The sequence below is a fragment of the Nicotiana tabacum genome, chromosome 5, assembly GCF_000715075.1.
Source record: "Nicotiana tabacum cultivar K326 chromosome 5, ASM71507v2, whole genome shotgun sequence".
NCBI lineage: Eukaryota > Viridiplantae > Streptophyta > Magnoliopsida > Solanales > Solanaceae > Nicotiana > Nicotiana tabacum.
This window is the reverse complement of record NC_134084.1, coordinates 13,571,839-13,594,898: the sequence shown is the minus strand read 5'-3', so window position 1 is coordinate 13,594,898 and position 23,060 is coordinate 13,571,839. Positions and strand designations below refer to the sequence as shown.

Genomic DNA, 23,060 nt, shown 5'->3' with positions numbered 1-23,060 from the left:
CACTGAAGGTCTGAGTAAGAGTCACTGTAGCCAGATCTTGGAAATCGAATTTTCTCAACATTAAGTCCTTCATCATTTTTGCATACTCAAGCATCTCTTTCAAAGCATCAATCAATGGAATATTTACCTGGATTTTTTTCAGCATCTCCAAGAATTTCTTGTACTGCTCCTCTTTCTTGTGCTTAGCTAGCCTTTGAGGGAATGGTGCAGGAGGTCTCTTCTTCCCAATGCATTGGGACTGCTCTTTATCAGTTGCCACCTCAACTACTTGTTCCTGGGATGTCTCAACTTCTTTCTCAGTCTCAATCTGAATGTTGTGTTCTTCTTGAGCAGGCTGGACTATCACCTCTGTAAGTTTCGTTGACTCATCTGGCTCAATGGGCACTGGTATGCGAGTCTCAGCCTGTCTGATCTCTCGATCCCTTTCTTGTTCTATGTCTAAATCTCTGCCATTCCATAGACTCACTATCATCAGCTACTTCGGGCCTTGATCTTTGAGGTTTATTTGAGTGTCTACAGGTAATATCCCATGAGGACGATTATTTAGAGACATTGAAATTTGCCCCATCTGCACTTCAATATTCTTGATAGATGAATCGTGTGCATCTACTCTCTCACTAATTTTTGCATTGGACCCAATAACCTACTGCATCATTGCCTCAAGTCTAGCAAACCCATCTTCCTGCCGTCCACCATGGTGCTGATGAGGAGGGTGATACCCTTGCTGCTAATTCTGATTGTTATATCCCTGTGGCCGTGGATAAGGTGCCATATTGTTAGGAGGTCTCATACCTCCCATGTTCCCATTGTTGAACTGTGCTGGACTGGCATGTACGGCTGATTTTGCTAGCCCCAATTCTGACCACCCTGTCTCTGGCCTCCATAATTAGACACATAGTTTATGTCTTCAGGGTAGTGATGATGATCATGTTCTACATTCCACTGGTTACCAATTGGATGACTAATGCAAGATGTGCACAAGCCCCCATTGGTAGTATCTATGATGTGTACCTACTGCTTCTGCCCTGACTCTTCCACCTTTTTAGTGAGTATACTCATCTGTGTCAATAAGGTGGCCCTATTTCCATCCATAGAGTTGTATGGATCTAAGGGTATTGAGTGAACCACTGGAGTGATAGGTGCATTACTAGTTGTCCATCCCGAATTCTGCGCCATCTTATCAAGCAGACTCTAGCCTTCTCTCCATGTTTTGCTAAAAAATGCTCCACCAGCTGAAGCATCAACAATGTTCTTCACGCTATCTGACAATCCCATGTAATACCGTTGACCTAACATCAGATCTGCAATACCATGGTGCGGGTGTATAACCAGCATACCTTTGAAACGTTCCCATGTTTCATGCAGTGTCTACATTGGTCTCTGTTTAAAACTCAAAATTTCATCAATTTGTTGAGCAGTCTTGTTGTGTGGGTGGAACTTGTTATGGAATTGCTTGACTAACTCCTCCCAAGTGGTTATGGAATTTATGGGGAGTGAGTTTAGCCAGGTCTGGGCAGCTCCTGTCACTGAGAATAGAAACAATAACAGCTTGATTGCTTTCGTAGTTACGTTGGGATGCCTTTGGGTTTTGCAGATTGACAGGAAATTCTTCAAGTGTTGTTGAGGATATTCGACTTGTGACCCCGAAAATAGTCCCTTGTTTTGCAATAAGTGCAGCATGTTATTCGTGAATTGGAATGATTCAGCCTGTATCTGCGGGACTACAATCGTAGTGTCCAGATTTTCAGTTGTGGGTTATGCCCAATCATAGAGAGCAGCCTCTGGCATAGAAGGTGACATAGGTGCTATTGGGGCTACTGGGTCTACCACGTTGTCCCCCATGTCTGGTTCGATTTGTTCAGTTGTTTGTTGTTGTTTGCTTTTCCGGTTGTCCCGATTCAAGGCCTTGAAAATTTTCTCGGGATCTAATAATGCTTCAAATACTTCACCAGTTCTCGATGAGTTTCTAGGCATGCACTTGTACAACCATGTCAATAAACGTTAAAATTTCAATGTAAAGATTGGGTATAGAGAAAACTGACTACACTAAGAATTTTGTACTTCTTTCAATTGTAATTGATAACACCGTTAATTCCCCGGTAACGGCGCCAAAATTTGATCACATCCAACTATGCATATTAAAAGGACACGCAGATGTTGCAAATATAATATGAGTATTCAGTCCAGAGTCGAACCCACAAGGAATCAACCTATCAATTACTTTCGTTGGATTTACTAAATTCTACGGAATCAACTTCCCAAACGTTGTCAATAACAATTGATGGTGTTTCTACTAACTGAGAATGAAAGTAATAAGCACTTAAAACTAACTATGATTAAGCTGTAACCAATTAAGAGAAGGTTCTAAGGTTATGATTTCTCCTATTGATGGAATCCCTTCCGGTTATGTTTCATATAGATTCACCAAATCGTCTATATCAATCATGAGCACTCTTATTACCGTAAATCTCTCCGGAGTAATCACGATAATTTACTAGACGCACTCTCCCGAGATACGCTAGCTGGCTTTGTATATTACAGCTCACTTTAGATTGCACTCAAGGCTTCGTTATCCCTAATTCCGCCTTTAAACCCGCAGTTATTGATCCCTCATATACTTTGGGAGTGGTGTTGTTCAACAACTACCTACATATGCACTCTCTCCCGAGTTATGCACACTAAATAGGCATAGCTAATTGAGGATCCTGTCAATTAACTACAACCAACACGCAGTTGAACAAAATAAAGATTAACTGGCAAACTATATTAACATCACAAGAATTTCATCCTTTAATAGGTTCCATCAAAACACTAGACTAAGGAATTAGCTACTCATGACCAGACAAGAAGAAAATACTAAATTATTCATAATGGGTAATTGCAAGAAAATAAAAGAGATAGAAAAACTCTAATGTTTGGTTGATCTTCTTACACTTGTTCTTGCCTCCAAAGTAGTCTAAAAACAAGCTTAAAACAATCTTGGGCGAGTTTCTATAGCTTATAAAGGTTTGGAACAAGTTTTTCCGAATTTACACTTTGGTCCAAAAATTTCTGAAGCGTGAACAGTGCACTGCGGTCGCGGCAAGACCGTGACAATACCGTGGTGGGAGCTAATCATTCTGCCTCGAGCTTTAGTCTGTCGCGATTTCACCATGGCCGCGGTGGAATTTGCTCAGGCCATTTTCTTGCTTCTTTGTGCTCGGGTACTTCTCGAGTTGGCGTTTTCTTCACATTATTGCCTCCAAAACACTTCGTGGTGCTTCCTCTCTTAGAATATTCCCTGCGAAACAAAAGAACACCATTTAGAGTATTTTGTTGTCAATTTACCTATAAAACAACAATAAAGCATGGTTACTATTAAGGTGTAAATATCATCTATATAGCTTAATATCATCTACCATCCACAAACTCTAGCTTACTTTTTTCCTATTAAACTCATACGCATTGTACTACTCCACAGTGTATAATATTTAGGTCCAGTTAATTTGACTAAAATTAGAGATTTACCTGGAGTATTGCATGGTTGAAGGAACATTAGATGGTGTTGATCAATTAAGATAGGGCCTCCTTCGACTGTTGCTGCACTTGTATCAATTTCTTCAACTCTCGATCCCCATTGTTAAGCAATAATCGATCTTAGAAAAGAGAATGCAATTGTTGATTACTGATAAATCCCTAGCTTCGAAGATATCGAAAATTACTCCAACTCAATTACTGAACGCAACTAAGAATCTAGGAACTTGATAACTATGTGTGGATCTTCAACGCGGGCTCTGATACCATGATGAAAATCCTAGATCTAGATTGAGTTGTTGGCTATGGAGAAATAGAAGCAGTTATGCACAGACTGAGAAGAAGTATGTCTCTCTTCATTTCCATTAGAAGTCATTATTATACTGTACACTAGTGTATATTTATATACAAAATAAGGTAAAAATAGCACGGTATAGCCAGTTTTCGGATTGGTCATTAAAAAATAGCCAGCGTTTACGAAGTCAATGAAAAATAGCCACTATTTTGCTGCAACAGAGATCGGTCCAGTATAATATACTGGAGTTCGGTGCACCTGTGTATGAACTCCAGCATATTATGTTGGACCGGTATACTTTGCTTACTCCAGTATAATATACTGGAGACTGGAGCATCGGTGCTCCAAACTCCAATATATTATACTGGACAATTATACTTGCTGGAACTCCATCATATTATGCTGAGATTATACTGGAGTTCGGTGCACCTGTGTATGAACTCCAGCATATTATGCTAGACCGGTATACTTTGCTGACTCCAGTATAATATACTGGAGACTGGAGCATCGGTGCTCCAAACTCCAATATATTATACTGGACAATTATACTTGCTGGAACTCCATCATATTATGCTGGAGTTCCAGCATACTTATCCTGGAACTCCAGTATAATATGCTGGAGTTCAAGCATACTTATGCTGGAACTCCAGTATAATATACTGGCGTATTTTCCGGGTCTTGAACAGTGTTTCACTCAGATTTATCTTTACATTAAAAGTGGCTAAATTTCGATTACTTTTGAAACTGGGCTATTTTTGAACGACCAGTTATAAATCTGACCATTTTTGAATTTCTCCCCAAAATAAGTTACTACTAAGCACCTACTTAACTAACTAAGACTCCACTAACTTAGCTTAGCTGACATCTAGCTGTACACCCAAACACTATAACTAACACTATAACTAAACATTTCTAACGCATGGTTTCACTCAAGGGTCGTTTTATTGACCATGTGATAAAAGATACTTCCGACGTAAAATTTCGGTTTATTTGACTAGACACGGGATAAAATGAAAGACTACAAATAAGCTAGATATGGTTAAATTATCAAAAATAGCGTTCTACAAATAATTTGCTTTTGGTACTTAGGTCTATCAAAAATCATGTCAATAGCATGCAAAATGAGACCGTATAGAGTTAACTAGTTATCGAAATATAAAAATATGTTAATCTTTTAGGACGCAAAACAAGAAAAAGAGTGTTTAATTTTTTGGTATAAAATTTTATGATAAATATTTCATTTGGTTTCTATTATTAGACTCTGAATTATTAATACTAGTATAACTATATGGTCCTTTTTACAAGAAAAAGTTAACTATAACATATCAAATCAATACATAGAAAACACAAGAAATCTTTATAGGAATATTTTCTACCATTCAAATTATAACTTATTATAGGACAATATTTCCTCATCAAACTCTAAAAATATATTCTGTTATGAATAGCTTTTGCATTTTGTGGGATATATATTATTGATATATTTCCATAATAGGAAAGGAAAAGACCACCTTCAGCTAGGGGCGAGAAGCTATTTGGAGTTTCTTGTGAATTTCAAAATAAAGGGGTGAGACAAATTTTAATGGTCAAATCCAAAGTCACAATTGTAGCTTGTGGTGCACTTCGCACCCCTTCATTTCTTAAGAGAAGTGGCTTAAAGAAACCAAATATTAGTAAAAACTTACACCTCCATCCGGTTATTTTCGCGTGGGGATATATACTTCCCAAATAAAGACACTAACAGTATAAAGAATTTTGAAGTATGGCCAGAAGCGGAGAAGAAGAGCTACGAAGGAGTAATAATGTCAGCAATGTCTAAAGTCGTGGCGAATTTCGAAGAATCGGGCTATGGTGCAGTGATACAAACACCAGCATTGTACCCTGGCATGTTTTCAGTAATATTGCCATGAATTTTAGGCCTTGATATTAAAATGAGAATGTGCAAATATTCAAGAACTACACATATATTTGCTTTGGCAAGAGATAGGGGTTCAGGAGAAACAATTTCACCACATTCAGTAACATACAAGATGGATCAAATTGATGAAGAAAACCTAAAGGCATGATTAGTTGTAGTTTATAATATTTGGCTGATTTACATCCACCTTTTGCGAAATTGTATTAAGAAAGTAGTCACTTTTTACTAATGATCTAAAATTTGAAAGTGGTCATTGGACTTAAGTTTAAAATTCAAAATTGATATTCAGACAACATATCTAATTTTGGAGCAGTGGTCAAGTTTTAAATACCATGCGGCAAAGAGTGGCCATCTGGTGTAAATAACACCTAATATTTGTGGGCACAAATGGGATAAAAATTTGCAAAAATATGACATTTTTTGGATGGTCTTTAACTTTTGGCCCCTGTTTGCCTTATGGACAGAATTTTAATGTAAAAAACATGGGGTGTACAAACCGAACCGAAAAACTGCACCAAACCGATTAAAAACCCCGATTAGGCTTGGTTTGGTATTGAGTAAAAAAAATCTCAGTCAAACCGACATATAAATATATAATTTTTACATATACTTTTAAGATTTTATATAGAATTGTCTTAAAAAACGTCTACAAATATTTGGGATTCTCTAATGGGATATAGTATTTAGTAAAATATGAAGTGTTCCATATTTATTAACCTTAAATAATGGGCTGTATGATCACTTTCTTATCAAGTGTTACTAAAAAGCGTCAATCTCTTTATTCTTTCATATTCATATGTCAAGATCTATTAAATTCTTATATCTTTTTCGAATTTGAAGTGGTTATTATTATTTAGGTAACATATTTACTTCTATGTTTAATTACTAAATTCGGTTAACCTTGAAAGTGTACATTAACGAAAAATTATTGTCAGGCGACTAAAAAAATAACTATCATGTGTTACTAAGTAAATTCTCACATAAGAAAATTTAATAGATAATATGTTTGTCAATTTTTCAAATTTTTTCCAAACATATATTTACTTATAAAAAATTTAACAAAGTAAGATTGAAATAATATTTAAGTAACAAAAAATCCTTAAAAAAAACCCTGCCAAATCGAACCAATCCAAATCGATATAGTAGTTTTGGTTTAGTTTTGATAAAAATCGAACCAATTCGGTCCATATACACCCCTAGTCAAAAATTAAAAGTGTTGTCCAGAGGGAAAGCACGGGGCAACACTTGTTACACTTGAAGTTTTGCCCATGTAACAAGTCGGGACAAAAATTCAAGATCATTACATGTTTTGTTGTATCCTAAAGGGACAATTATATATTTGTCACGACCCGGATTTTTCATCCTCGGAACTCGTGATGGCGCCTACTCGTAGAAGTTAGGCAAGCTATGAGCTTAGAAATCATTAAATCCTTTATTTTAAAGCTTCTTACCAATTATATTAACAAGGAAATAAATAGTTAAATAACAGCGGAACATGAAATTTAGCGGACATCTTAAATATATAGAAAACGAAAATGTCTCAAAGACCATCACGTACCTCTAACCAGAACCTAGTGCCACAACATCCACGGACTACTAAGAGTACTAAATACAACCGTTTGAAAGAAATATAGCACTGTTTGTCTTGAATACTTGAGATAACAGAATATAAAATAAGGTAGAGGAAACGTCGGGCCTGCGAACGCCTGCAAGGCTACCTCGGTGTCTCGGTGGACTGAAGCTGGCTCCCGAGCTACTGCTGCTGACCAAAGGCTACTCCGGTGTCTGCACAGAGTGCAGAGTGTAGTATCAGCACAACCGACCCCATGTGCTGGTAAGTGTCTGGCCTAACCCCGGCGAGGTAGTGACGAGGCTAGGACCAGACTCCAGATAAACCTGTGCAGTTATATAATACACAACGGAAAAGTAAACAGGTAAAAACAGTTTAAAAAGGAGGGGGAAACATGCTTCGGCGAAATATATCAATTCTATCAGGAACTTAATAAAGTATGAAAGAACACTCGATGCCTACAATCAATACAATGACAACACTGTTGCGGCGCGCAACCTGATCCCTTATCATTTAACATTGTTACGGCGTGCAACCCGATCCACATATATAACTGTTGTGGCGTGCAACCCGATCTAATTTAATATCTGTTGCGGCGTGCAACCCGATCCAATATAATATCTGTTGCAGCGTACAACCCGATCCGATATAATATCTGTTGTGGTGCGCAACCCGTTCCAAACTATATAGTTGCGGCGTGCAACCTGTTTCAATATAATATATGTTACGGCGTGCAACTCGTTCGAATTTAATATCTGTTGCGGCGTGCAACCCGATCCAATATAATGTATGTTGCAGCGTGCAACCCATTCCAAATATACAGTCAACAATAATCATAGTTACTCGTCCCGACAAGGGATCAACAATAGACTACAATATCCCGACAAGGGAACTCAACAGTACAAGTATATACGTCCCGGCAAGGGAGAAACAACCATAACCAAACTTGTTCCAATATCTAATTATCTCAACTATAACTCAACTAGTTTCAACATCTAACTACCTCAGTCATAACTAAACTTGTTACAACACCTAACTACCCAACTATAACCAAACTCGTTACAACACCTAACACGAAGAATCATCAACCTAAGCGTCCGTAGTATCAATTAAGAACACAATGCAATGAAACCTCAACTCAACAATAGCCCAACAAGGGGGCAACACAATGATATCTTCTCTTTCTCACTTTTACTTCACAATTCATTTCATAACTCGAGCCAATGCTCTAGAGTTTCGATTATCACTTATACTTTCACAATTCGTTATACAACTGGAGCCAACGCTCCTCAATGTTCATAGGTCACAACTCTTTCCACAACTTTACACAACAACTAGAAATCTTCACCAAGGCATGAATAATACAACGAGATCATAAAAATCACAAGATAAGACTCACGGACATGCTTGACCCCAACGCGTAGATACTCGTCATCATGCCTATACGTCGTACTCAACAAGAAACAAATAGCAAATAGGACACAACTCTTAATCCCTCAAGCTAAGGTTAGACCAAACACTTACCTCGATGCCTCGAACACAACTCAAGCTTCAATTATAGCTTTACCCCTTGATTCCACCGCTAATTCGCTCGTATCTAGTCACAAATTACTTAATTACGTCAATAAACGCTAAATAAATCAACCTCAATGCATGAAAATGAGTTTTCTAAAGTTTTACCCAAAAAGTCAAAAATCGCCCCTTGGGCCCACATGGTCAAAATCCGAGGTTCGAACCAAAACCCGTTTACCCATTCCCCCTCGAACCCAAATATATGATTTGTTTTGAAATCGGACCTCAAATCGAGGTCCAAATCCCCAATTTTTTTTGAAAAACCTAGGTTCTACCCAAAACACCCAATTTCCTCCCATGAAATCATTGATTTGAAGTTGAAATCATGTTAAAAGATGTTAATTGTAAGCACGTGATTTTTGCCTTATATGAGAATTACTCCCAAAAAATCCAAAAATAAAATGATTTTTCTTTAGTGTGCAATTTTGTGATATTTTTAATAATTATTTGTATGTGCTTGTGCATGTTTATTTGCTAAATTAATAAAAAAAATACAAAAATATGTCGCATTTTACATGAAGGATATAATTAAATTTGTTTTACAAAAATAAAAAATTTACAAAAAATAGGCATCGTTTGCATTTTTAGCATTTAATGTCCAAATATACAATTTTATGCTTAATTAATACTTAATTGTGCGTTAATTGTTATTGGGAGTTAATTTGCGCTTTTATAACTTAATTTAGTTCTTAATAATAGTTTAAGTATTTTTATAATTTAGTTTTAGAAAAATAAAAGAAGAAAAGAAAGCGAAAATATAAAGAAAGTCGGAATTGGGCCTCTTCTTCAATTTCAAGCCACAGGCCCAAAAAATGGCCCAATCTTCCCTACGACCCAGTCCATTTCTAACTGGGTCGACCCAGTCCATAACCCAAAAGACCCAAACCCCTTTGTCTTACATTTTACAAAACAAAACAAAAATTAAAAGAAGAAGAAAAAACCCTAAAAATCTAAACCATCCGCCCCCCCTCTCCTATCTTCTTCTTCTTCCTCCAAAGCTCCAACCAACCATCCATGGCTGCCCTTTACCTTCTTCTTCGACACACCCTCATCGTCCAAACAGCTGCTGCCCAAGCACTTCATCTTCTTCGTCCACCATTGTTGCTCTAGTTCGTCGTCGTTTGGTCGAGCTTCATCTTCTCCGGCAAAACAGTCCGTCGTCGCCACCAGTTGCTTCTGCTTGTGCGTCGACCAGCCCGTTGTTTGTTCCTTCTGTTGTTCGAAGCCCCGTCGCTGCTGCTTCTGTCTCAACCAAACAACCAAACGAACACAGCCATGGACGAGCTTCGACGTCGACCATGTCGTCGTCCATGGCTGTCCTCGCTGTGCTGCTGCTCGCTGCTTCGGATTGCTGCTGCTTCACGTCGTCTCCCTCACTGTGCTGCTGCTCATGTTTCCGCCATGGCCACGATGTTTTGGCTGCTTCATCTTCTCCGAACAAACAACCAAACGTTGCTTCTGTTTCGCGTAAATTATTGCTACTATTTCGACGTTACTCAATAAAGTCGAGTTCAAGCTTTTGTTCGAGCTTTGGTTGATATTTGTCAAAACAATCCATACATGGTTCAAGTTCATCGTTGTTCATTTCCGGTTAGTTGTTCTAAGTTTTATTTTTGTTCATATTTTTGTTTGATATTTTCCGGATCCAAAATCGTTAAATGATTTAATCCTTGTCTTGTTCGTTGATTCATCGTTGAAATAATTTTCTAGTGTGTTCATGTTATTTTGTTAAATTAATTTTCAGATTTCAAAATAGAAGTTTAATTAGTTGTTTTCATATTCATTTCATGTTTGTATTATTGTTTAAGTGAATATTTGTTAGTTTGATGTTTGTTAGATTCAAATTGAAATTTAATTAACTATTTCTTCAATTTGTTTCATGAGTTTATGTATTGTTAGAAATTGTTAATATTGTTAAGTTCAAGCTTAAGTTCATAATTGTTTATTCGTCGATCTTGTTATTTGTCTAAAAGAATTTAGTTGTGTTAAAGGAAATATATTGATTTAATCGTTTAATCCGTCATGTTTGTTGTGTTAAAATAGATTCATTCATGTTCATACTTTGTTTGGATGATCTTGAATCCGAATTTTGTATAGTTTGATTTCTTGTTTATCATTTATAATTATTTCTTGAATTTGTCTCATAATCTTGTTTAAGTTTAATATAGGAATTGTTTGTTGTAATGTTGTTAGAATTGATTTTAAGTTCAATATGATTGAAGTTAGAAATCTAAATATACTTGTTTGTTGTTGTTGTTAAATCCTAAAATAGGTTTGTTGTTGCTAAAAATATTGTTCAATCAAATTTTAGTTGTTCTTGGTTGTTCAATTTGTGTTCATATGATTTGTGGTTGAAATCATGTTCATGTGATTTGTTATTGAAATGTTGAAGAAATCATGTTCATGAAATTGGTTGTTTGAACATTGTTAGAAATTAACCATATTGTCTATATTTTGGTTTAGTTTGATTAAATGATGTGTTGTAGTACGTTGATGGGTAGTTTGGTAATTTGTAGTACGTTGATGGGTAGTTTGGTAATTTCAGTAAGGTCGTGAGGGGTAGTTTAGGAATTATACATTTTGTAATTGTTTATTTGAAGCATGGGGGACAAAATGAAATGGGGTGGGTTGTGATATAGTTGTTTAATATAAAGGGGGGACAAGACAAAATATAATGGGGAGGAATCTTGTACTTGTTTAATATAGGCATGGGGGACAAAATATAATGGGGTGGTGTGATATGTTTATTTAATGTAATGAGGATGAGTGGGAAGATAATGGGTTGGGTAGAGAAAAAGTATGGATTTTAATTAATTGAAAGGTTTATGGGATGGGTTATATATAAGAAGTCTTGAAATCATAGAGACAATACAGAGAGAAGAGATACGAGAAAAAATACACACACAGATAGAGAGAAAAAAAACGGACAGAGAATAGAAGAGAGAAAAATTCCGAAAAATATTTAAGCTTTCAAAAATAAAAATAAAAACTAAAAATCTACTGCTTTCTTTCTTTGTTTGAAATTAGTATTAATGGTTGTTGTTTCATTTAAAGCTTAAAGCTTTTGTTTTTGGGATTACTACTCCACCGGTCTGTTACTGGGTTGTTACTGTTGCTGGGCAGTTGTTGCTGTTGTACTGTTATTACTGTTGATGATTCTCATCTTCATTTTCTTTTGCTTCCAATATCAAGTACATATCTGTAAATTCATGTCATGAAAAGCTTCAACACGGCAAGTAAATGAAGTTTGGAATTATAAGGATGTCTTCTACTCATTTAAATTTTATTAGTTTAAGTTTCAGTTTTGTTTTAGTTGGTTAATATAGTATTATACTTGACATGATAAACTGTTAACTAATTAACCTTCTGGAGTAGTGAATTCCACGATAATCTTATATGTTTTGAGGACTAGTGATGACATTTACTGTTTGAATCATTGAGATAGGGAACATTGCAGAAAATTGGTCATTAATTAAATCTTGTGATATTGTTAGCTAAGTAAAGAATAGTACGGAAATACCCAGAAATTACATTACTAGCTTATTTTGTCAAATATCCAATTTTGTTTAAGGCTAGATGATGTCATCTTATTAAATCAATTGGTAGATTAGTTCTCTTTCTTAATAACAAATGGCATAGTTATTTTAGGAACGCGATCAACTCATTTCTTTTAATGTATGAAATAATGTCGATGATTTTTTACAAAATATAGAGTTAGTGTATACAAATATTCGCATAGGTAGAGAATAAGAATTGGTTTATTTATCTCAAACTCAATGTTCGTAATAAAAATTAACTAAATAATTATAACTTTGGACTAAAATAAGTATATGAGAAGGATATGGGATTTATAAGCACGAATTGCAACATTTTATGTCAAGGATATGTAGAAATAGAGTTCGCATTAAATATAACAATGAAAATTCTTCAGAAACTATTAATTTGTTTATCAAATTAATTCTTTTTCCAGTTTTATATGCGATTCGATTTTTGGATATATTAATGTTGTATCCACGATAAAAAATGGTAGTATTTTTAGTTACATGTTGTTTGTTTCTTTTTCATATCATTAATTCTTTAAAATTTGAATGGCTTGGAGGAATATAATTCATATGCGTAAAATAAGATTTGCGGTGAACACATAATAACTTTTGAATGCTTTTCAAGAAAATATAGAGACGTCTAAATCAATGTTTCTCTATGGCTTCATATAAAAATAAGTGGATGCAATAAACAATTTGTAGAGAATTTTATCAAGAATATTTTGTGAAATTAGGGATACGTTCGCGTGGCCTAAATTACATTTTTAAAGGCAGTTCGGATTATGCGTTCGCGCAACTTTGAGCCAAAATTTTAATTCGTCGGGGGATATTAAATTAATTTTATAAAACCTGAGATGTGCGGTTCACTATTTAAGAAAGGCGAATGTTCTTAATTTTATTTTTAAACACAATTTCGAAAAAAAATAATTATTTTTATAATAAATATATTATCAATATCATTGTGTACACGTACGCGTGACACGATTTCTCATGTTAAAAAATATATAATATATAAAACGAATACACGTACGCGTGATTCGATTCGAAGAAGGGTCTTTAATTTTAAACAATCTAAACAGAAGCGGTAACAAAATCATGCAATAAAAATGTAAAATCGAGATAATTAAGCCAAGAATAAAAACAGTTAAGCGACCGTGCTAGAACCACGGAATTCGGAAATGCCTAACACCTTCTTCCGGATTAACAGAATTCCTTACTCAGGATTTCTGGTTCGCAGAATAATAAACAGAGTCATATTCTCCTCGATTCAGGGATTAAAATTGGTGACTTGGGACGCCTTAAAATTCCCAAGTGGCGACTCTGAAACAAACAAACAAATCCCGTTTCGACTGTCCTTTAATTGGAGAAAACTCCCTACGCATCCTCGCGGGGGCGGAAAAAGGAGGTGTGACAGCTCTGGCGACTCTGTTGGGGATAAATTACCCAGAACCTCTGGTTCAGGGTTCAAGAATTCGAGCTTAAAATAATTGTTATAGTTGGCTTTATTTATTATCTGATTTTTTTACATGATATATGCCCAATGTGCTAAATTACACTTTTACCGCTTTAATATTGTTTGAATTATGAATATATACAACTGCTACGAAACCCCCTTCTTTCTGAGTCTTCTAAATTTATGGTGCACACGTGCGCGTGGCCCACCTTTCTGTTAAAGTCATACCAAATAAGACGAAGTTGGGACAAGTAACTAGGCCGGGTAGACTTTTGTGCTCCCGGTACGTTGCCCCCGCTTCGGCTCAAACTGTCCGTTTGGGTAAGCCAGGGCTAGATCAATATGCCTCAGGTTTTTTCACTTAGAATAACTCAGCTTCATGCCGGATCCCTAGTAGGAGCGTTTGTTTGCATCACGTGCATTTGACTTTGGAAACTCAACACAGGGGTTGGGTCTGTCTAGGACAGGTGTACCAAAAAATGAAAATGATCATCCTGATGCATCTTACTTGCTCCTACTTGCGCATTTATTTGATTCGTACTTGTGTGCTGATTGACTTTTGAATATCAGGAATAATATTTTAAAATTGAAAAAAAATAGCGGTTAGGGAATTGATTGTTTATTTTTGGGGGAAAAAAAACCAATGCACAAATAACTTTCAAAACTGTGCCGAAATTTTGAGAAAATGAAAAAAAAATGTTTTATTAGTTTGTTTTATTAAAAGCAAAGGAAAAATAGAAAAAAAAAGAGTCGTTGTTCTGTCTTGTTTTTAAAAAAAAAAACAAATTAGAAAAAAAAATAGTTTGTCTTGCCATAAAAAATGAAAATGAAAATGAAAAAGAGTCTTGTTTTTAAAATGGGTTTTTATTTATTTATTTGTTTAGATACCAAAATAAAAATAAAAATAATAAAATAAAAAGAGTCGCGTTGAAAGTGGTTTTATTATTTGTTGCAAATATATATATATATATATATATATATGTTGCATATATATATATATATAAAAATCTAAAAAGTTTTTCTTTATTTTCAAAAAATGTATATATATCTTTATTTGTTGCAAAAATATTTGTCCTGCCAAAAAAGTCTAGAAAAGTTTTGTTTAGACTCCCAATTTTCAAAACAAAAAATCCAAAAATATTTTCCATTATTGACTTCTTTAGAAAGTTTTTTTTAATTATTAATATATATATATATATATATACATAATAAAATAAAACAAATTCGAAAATATTTTCCTTCTTCTTGAAAATTGAAAAGAAAATTCAAAAATATTTTTTTTAGAAAGCATTTCTTTTATTAAAGGTAAAATTCCAAAAAAAAAAATATTTTCTTTCTTCTTAGAATAAGAAAAAAAACAAATGAAAATTCAGGAAAAAATATCTTCCTTTTACTTTTGAAATTCTCAAAGTTCGAATCAAAAGAAAAGAAATTTTTACAAGTCTTTCTTTCAAAAAGAAATTAATCAAAAAAAATATACTTCCTTTCTTCTTTTAAAGCAGTTCTTTTACAAAGTCAAAAATAATAATAATTTAAAATTAGTTTACTTACTTTATTCATGACCTGGCCCGAACTACGCTGGTTTGATTCTCACCGGATGTGAGATACGTAGGCAACCCTCATCGGGTCCAACCCTCCCTTTTTGCTAAAATAGCCAAACCAATAAATAAATAAATAAATAAATAAACGTGTCAAAATTTTAATCTTGTCATAAATAAGTCGGGTGGTGTCCAACCTCCCCTTTTGCTAAAAAATAGCCAAAAATAATATGTCAAATTTTAATTTTGTCATAAAGAAGTCGGGTGACGCTGTTTTATCAAGACATAGCCGAATATTCCCGAAAGGGACGCCGGAAGGCTGACTTTGCATAAATAACCACCTTTGGGTCATTTTTAAGATTTGGTCCAATTGACCCACACAGCCTTAAAAATCTTCGTCCCCGAGGCGCTGAAGGGTCGTGTTTGCAATACCCGGTTTTTATTGTAATTTGAAGAAAAAACACAAAAACAAAAAACAAAAACAAAGAGTCAACGGTCAGGTGAATACCGTTTGGATTTTTGGTCAAAATAAGCCGAGCCAGCTTTGACCACGTCTTAAACCGTTCTTGCCGAAATAGCCCTAGAGTATCTTTCAATTGTCGAAAGGCTATTTTCGTAAAAGAATAAACAAGTTTGTAAAGTGTCGTAAAATAATCCTCTCCGGCCTCAAAATTTGGAAGGGGCCACATTTGCAAAAATAACCGTTCGGTTGCATTTGTCAAACGGAGAAAGGAAGCCGGTCATTTGTTTTAAGGTTATAAATCTTTTGATTAAAATATGTGGGTTGTTTGATTTTCGAGTTTGTAGGTCATCTTCAAACCATTGAAACCCAATTTGTTTTAATATGAAAATTGATAAAAAAAATGTTTATTGTTTATCTTTTATTGGTCCGAACTACGCAAGGTCTGATTCATGCGGGGTCATGATACGTAGGCAATCTCCATAAGATTCGACCACAACAAAAAAAACAACAAAAAAATGAAAAAAAAAATCGAAAAAAAGAAAAGAGAATGAAAAAAAAATGTTGTTAATAATGAGGACCGACTGAGTCCATTCTAACCTGTTTTGAATCGCAAAGAAAGAAGGTGGTTTGTTTGTGGTAAGCCGAAACTACAAGACCTAAAAGCACACTTTGCGGGGATCAAGCTTGATAACAGAAACACTCAAATCCTATTAGGACTTGTTGACTAAGGTTGATGATATCGAAGTTGGAAATGGTCTAGACAATACTGATGCAAAGCTCAGTGGCTAAAGATGCCAATTTTGATAAAGTGGGAGGACGCTCCGTTCCTTGGTTAGCAAAAGAGAAGCTGGTGGTGTCTTATTTTGTTGTCATTTCTGTTGTCCGGATTATCCTTAGGGTTGTAGTCCGAATATTGTCTTGTGTCAAACCTTCTTATCTTTCCAGTTTGTCATATCAGTTTGTTTAAGTTTTGTTAAGGCTGTGTTAGGATTTTATTCTGGTTATTTTGTTTGTTTTATTATTCAAACCATTTCGCCGGTAGTCTAATACAAAAGCCGGTCTTTTATTGTTTCCAGTCATCTTTTGTTTAGTCCTTTTATCATTTTTTGTTCAGCGCCGATTCTCGTGACATGACATGCACACATATTGGGCCTAATCTTAAAAGTTAATCATAAAACCCTCGGAAGGTGCTCAAAGCATTTAAAGGAAATCAGAACGGTTTGAGATTATTTGAAGCCCGAGTCATGTGGAACTGGGGCAAGTAAAACATAAAGAAAACCGTTAAATGCAAGATTCGCCAAATTGGCATGAGGGTCGTGCATGAGAGTGAGAGTGTCGCCCAGCAATGCTTAGAAATGACAAATTAAAAGCAAGTGTTTAACATAATTGTCAAGTCCAGCACCATCGGAAGAGACTAAAAGTCTATGTTCAATTATGTTGTTTGCACTTGGCATGTTTTGAAGACTGGAATGACGAAGGCATTTTATTCTGCTACCTAAACACTTTATCCTTCGTTACCCCTTTTTGAGCCTTATTTATTTTCTTTCATACCCCTCGTTCAGAATCAATAGCAATGACTAGGAAATACGAGCCTGGAAGGTAAAGAAAAAAATCAAAAAAAAAACGAAAAAGAAAAAGAAAAATGAAAAAACAAAAAAACAAAATAAAGTCAAATGAAAAAGAGGAATTGGGAACTACGTTTGACCTGATTCCTCAAAGAGGATACGTAGGCGCCTCACGGTTCGGTCATAGGGTGCATAGTGTGCATAATGTGCATGGTGTGCATAGTGTAACAAAAAATTTAAAATATATATATATATATAATAAATAAATAATCCCCAAGCAAGAAACTGAGGCAAGGGTTGCGCTTGTTATAAACAAATATGATTTCGAAGGTTGTAATTTTTAACCCCAAATTGATTTGTTTTTGAGCCTTTAATACCCTTTATTTCTAAGCCTATCCAAAAAAACCACATTACGGTCCAAAGAAAGACCTTCTGATCAGTCTGCAAAAGATGCCAAGTCAGACAAATGAGAGTCTTACCGGCGAACACAACATTCTGTTCCACAGCAGAAAGAACTCTAATCTTCAACAGAGAGAGTCATACCGGCAACACTCCAAATCCCCAACTGGAAAGTGATATAAATGAGAGAGTCTTATCGGTGAAAATCTTCACGGACACCATAAGGCGATGAAAGCTGAGAGAAAAAACCAAAATGAGAGAGACTTGATGGTGAAAACCTTTTGGGCACTACAAGTCGAATAAGATTGGGAATCAGATGGAGGATAGTCAAGGGAAGATCTTGAAAGACGATTGACGATGGAGGATAGGCCACATGTGCATGTCATGACCATTAGAGTCAGTATTTGCGTTTGATAGGTTTTTATTTATAGTTTCTTTTGTTAAAGAGTCATATTTTTCCGTTGTCTTTTATTCTGTTCCCTTTTATCTTTTCCTTTCATAGAAATTTCCCCAGTAGAGTCTGTTTGGTCAGAACCAGTGGGAAATGACTTCAAAATAGGCCATCAGCTTTCCAAGATAAGATCTGACTAATACATCCAAGTGATATAGTCAGGAAGGAACAAGCGCGAGGCCAATGTCAAGAAAGATATCCCCAGCAAAAGGGAATTGACAAAAGGATCGACGAGTGTCAAGAGGGATATCCTTGCCGAAATCAAAGGTTATTAAAACCTCAAGGCCAAGGCCCATGGACAAATAATGAGAGCAATAAGCATGATTTGAGAAATTCATGCGAGACTAAAAAGTCGGGAAAATGCAAGTTTCCGAGCCATGTCACGAAAGAAGAGGGATATCCCCAGCATAAAAGGATTATCCCCAGCAAATAATATCATCATCGTCCCTTGTGGAATGCAGAGCAAGGAAGGAGAAAGGGAAAAGCCATCCCAGTGGAGTATCACAACCAACTACCACGCTTTAAGCTAACAAATTTTGTTTGAGTTAAAACAGGTAAAGGAAATGGCATTGATGTCGGAAATGCATGCCACAAGAAAGATTGTCAAACTGGGGCAGAAAATTTTCTTTTCAGTTAGAAAATTTTCTGGAAAATCAGGTACCCATCTGGGGAAGAATAAAGATAACACCAAGGAAGTGGTCTTTGAACCAGTGTTGCCCCAACAAAATAAGTTTCAATGGAGGAAGTTATCCCCAGCAGACAGAATAAAGGGATGACGCTTGTGCTCAGAAAAGCAAAAAGCCATTATCATCCCCAGCAGCTTCCAGAAGAATGAAGCATCGATTTAAAGGGATAAAATTCCCCAGCAGCATTATCCTCAACAACGTTATCCCAAAAGATAACACTTTTATCCCCGGCTGTGTTGAGAGAATATAAAAAATAAAAAAATAAAAAATAAAAAAAAACAAATTTGAAGGAGGGGAAGAAAGGAGACAATGGTATTATCCCCAGCAAGCAAGAACAAAGCAACGCAAAGGAAAAAGAAAAGAAAAGAAGAAATTGCAAAGGTAAGTTTCTTAAATCATTGATCTTTACATTTTTCTCCTAGGATAAAAAAGTCCTAGTCTGATGAATTTACCTCCCGATACAATCTTGGTCCGATGAAATTTTTCTCCCAAGATAAGATATCAAATTTTAGTCGGATGAATCTTTCTCCTAAGATCACAACAAAATGGACCTAGTCTGACGATTTATCTCCTAGAGTTAAAATCTTGGTCTGATGAAATTTTTCTCCCAAGATAAAATCTTAGTCGGATGAATCTTTCTCCTAAGATCACAACAAAATGGACCTAGTCTGACGATTTATCTCCTAGAGTCTAAATCTTGGTCTGATGAAATTTTTCTCCCAAGATAATATAATAAAATCTTAGTCGGATGAATCTTTCTCCTAAAATCACAACAAAATGGACCTAGTCTGACGATTTATCTCCTAGAGTCTAAATCTTGGTCAGATGAAATTTTTCTCCCAAGATAAAATATTAGTCGGATGAATCTTTCTCCTAAGATCACAACAAAATGGACCTAGTCTTACAATTTATCTCCTAGAGTCAAAATCTTGGTCTGATGAAATTGTTCTCCCAAGATAAAATCTTAGTCGGATGAATCTTTCTCCTAAGATCACAACAAAATGGACCTAGTCTGACGATTTATCTCCTAGAGTCAAAATCTTGGTCTGATGAAATTTTTTCTCCCAAGATAATATAATAAAATCTTAGTCGGATGAATCTTTCTCCTAAGATCACAACAAAATGGACCTAGTCTGACGATTTATCTCCTAGAGTCACAATCTTGGTCCGATGAAATTTTTCTCCCAAGATAAGATATCAAATCTTAGTCCGATGAATCTTTCTCCTAAGATAAGATATCAAATCCTAGTCTGATGAATTTTCTCCTAGGATAATTTAAAAAAAAAAAGTTTGAATTGAAAAAAAAATGGTTGAAGTCGGGAGCCCCCCTGAAGAATAGAATGGCGATTTATGTTGAAATCAGGAGCCCCCCTGAAGAATAGAATGGCGATGTATTGGTTGAAGTCAGGAGCCCCCCTGAAGAATGGAATGGCGATTATTTTCAAAGTTGTTGTTGAAGTCAGGAGCCGCCTGAAGAGAGGAAAGGCGTTTTTAAAAGTTGTTGAAATCTTGCCAGCCTAAAGAAAGGAAATGGCGATGTATTGGTTGAAGTCAGGAGCCCGCCTGAAGAGAGGAATGGCGATTATTTTCAATGTTGTTGTTGAAGTCAGGAGCCCACCTGAAGAGAGGAAAGGCATTTTTAAAAGTTGTTGAAATCTTGCCAACCTAAAGAAAGGAATGGCGATGTATTGATTGAAGTCAGGAGCCCGCCTGAAGAGAGGAATGGCGATTATTTTCAAAGTTGTTGATGAAGTCAGGAGCCCGCCTGAAGAGAGGAATGACGCTTATTTTGAAAAGTTGTTGTTGATGTTGGGAGCCCGCCCAGATAACAGAGGCATACATTTCAGTCTTTACATTTCAGTTGTTGAAGTTGGGAGCCCGCCCATAGAACAGAGGCACACATTCAGTCTTTACATTTCAAGCATTGAAGTTGGGAGCCCGCCCAGATAACAGAGGCATACATTTCAGTCTTTATATTTCAAGAGTCGAATTTGGGAGCCCGCCCAGACAACAGAGGCATACACATTCAGTCTTTACATTTCAAGCATTGAAGTTGGGAGCCCGCCCAGATAACAGAGGCATACATTTCAAGTCGTTAATTTTCAAGTATTGAAGTTGGGAGCCCGCCCAGATAACAGAGGCATACATTTCAAGATCAAGTCAGAGGACAATAAAAACAGAGGGTTACAATAGGAATTCCCAGTAGGAAACAATAAAATTCCCCGGCACCGGGAAACAGAAGGTTGCAACAAGAGGTCACAGCACAAACTCAAGTGCATGTGTCAAAAAGAATAAAAAGCACCGGAAAAAAATGCAAGCAGACAAGAAAGTAAGGCAACAAGAAAAATTGCAGTATAGCTTAGCTTCTTGTTTTCTTTTAAGCACGGTGTAACAAGGAGATCGGTAAGCAGTAGTAATAGCATGCAACAACAGTAATATTGCAGTCCAACGGTAGTCCCAGCTACCAAAATTTCGCGAACTACATTGACCTGATTCCTGTTTAGCCCAGGATATGTAGGAAACCTTTGAAGCAAAGGTTCGGTCAAATCTTTTTCAAAAAAAAAATGCTTCACACGGAGTACTCGGATGGGCAAAAATCGCTCGCTTTATCTTTGCACGAAAACCCTTCGTGTCTCCGGGCAAAGAGGGGCAGCTGTAAGCACGTGATTTTTGCCTTATATGAGAATTACTCCCAAAAAATCCAAAAATAAAATGATTTTTCTTTAGTGTGCAATTTTGTGATATTTTTAATAATTATTTGTATGTGCTTGTGCATGTTTATTTGCTAAATTAATAAAAAAAATACAAAAATATGTCGCATTTTACATGAAGGATTTATTTCTACAATTGTTAGTAATTAAATTTGTTTTACAAAAATTAAAAATTACAAAAATAGGCATCGTTTGCATTTTTAGCATTTAATGTCCAAATATACAATTTTATGCTTAATTAATACTTAATTGTGCGTTAATTGTTATTGGGTTAATTTGCGCTTTTATAACTTAATTTAGTTCTTAATAATAGTTTAAGTATTTTTATAATTTAGTTTTAGAAAAATAAAAGAAGAAAAGAGAGCGAAAATATAAAGAAAGTCGGAATTGGGCCTCTTCTTCAATTTTAAGCCACAGGCCCAAAAAATGGCCCAATCTTCCCTACGACCCAGTCCATTTCTAACTGGGTCGACCCAGTCCATAACCCAAAAGACCCAAACCCCTTTGTCTTACATTTTACAAAACAAAACAAAAATTAAAAGAAGAAGAAAAAACCCTAAAAATCTAAACCATCTGCCCCCCTCTCCTATCTTCTTCTTCTTCCTCCAAAGCTCCAACCAAGCATCCATGGCTGCCCTTTACCTTCTTCTTCGACACACCCTCATCGTCCAAACAGCTGCTACCCAAGCATTTCATCTTCTTCGTCCACCATTGTTGCTCTAGTTCGTCGTCGTTTGGTCGAGCTTCATCTTCTCCGGCAAAACAGTCTGTCGTCGCCACCAGTTGCTTCTGCTTGTGCGTCGACCAGCCCGTTGTTTGTTCCTTCTATTGTTCGAGGCCCCGTCGCTGTTGCTTCTGTCTCAACCGAACAACCAAACGAACACAGCCATGGACGAGCTTCGACGTCGACCATGTCGTCGTCCATGGCTGTCCGCGCCGTGCTGCTGCTCGCTGCTTCGGATTGCTGCTGCTTCACGTCGTCTCCCTCGCTGTGCTGCTGCTCACGTTTCCGCCATGGCCACGATGCTGTGGCTGCTTCATCTTCTCCGAACAAACAACCAAACGTTGCTTTTGTTTCGCGTAAATTATTGCTACTATTTCGACGTTACTTAATAAAGTCGAGTTCAAGCTTTTGTTCGAGCTTTGGTTGATATTTGTCAAAACAGTCCATACATGGTTCGAGTTCGTCGTTGTTCATCTCCGGTTAGTTGTTCTAAGTTTTATTTTTGTTTCATATTTTTGTTTGATATTTTTCGGATCCAAAATCGTTAAATGATTTAATCCTTGTCTTGTTCGTTGATTCATCGTTGAAATAATTTTCTAGTGTGTTCATGTTGTTTTGTTAAATTAATTTTCAGATTTCAAAATAGAAGTGTAATTAGTT

At 35.9% G+C, this 23,060-nt stretch overlaps 1 pseudogene; it reads left to right on the top strand.

Annotated features, from left to right (window-relative positions):
- The first annotated feature begins 201 nt into the window (after positions 1-201).
- Positions 202-23,060, top strand: part of LOC142180693 (long-chain-alcohol oxidase FAO4A-like) — a 74,302-nt pseudogene continuing 51,443 nt past the window's right edge.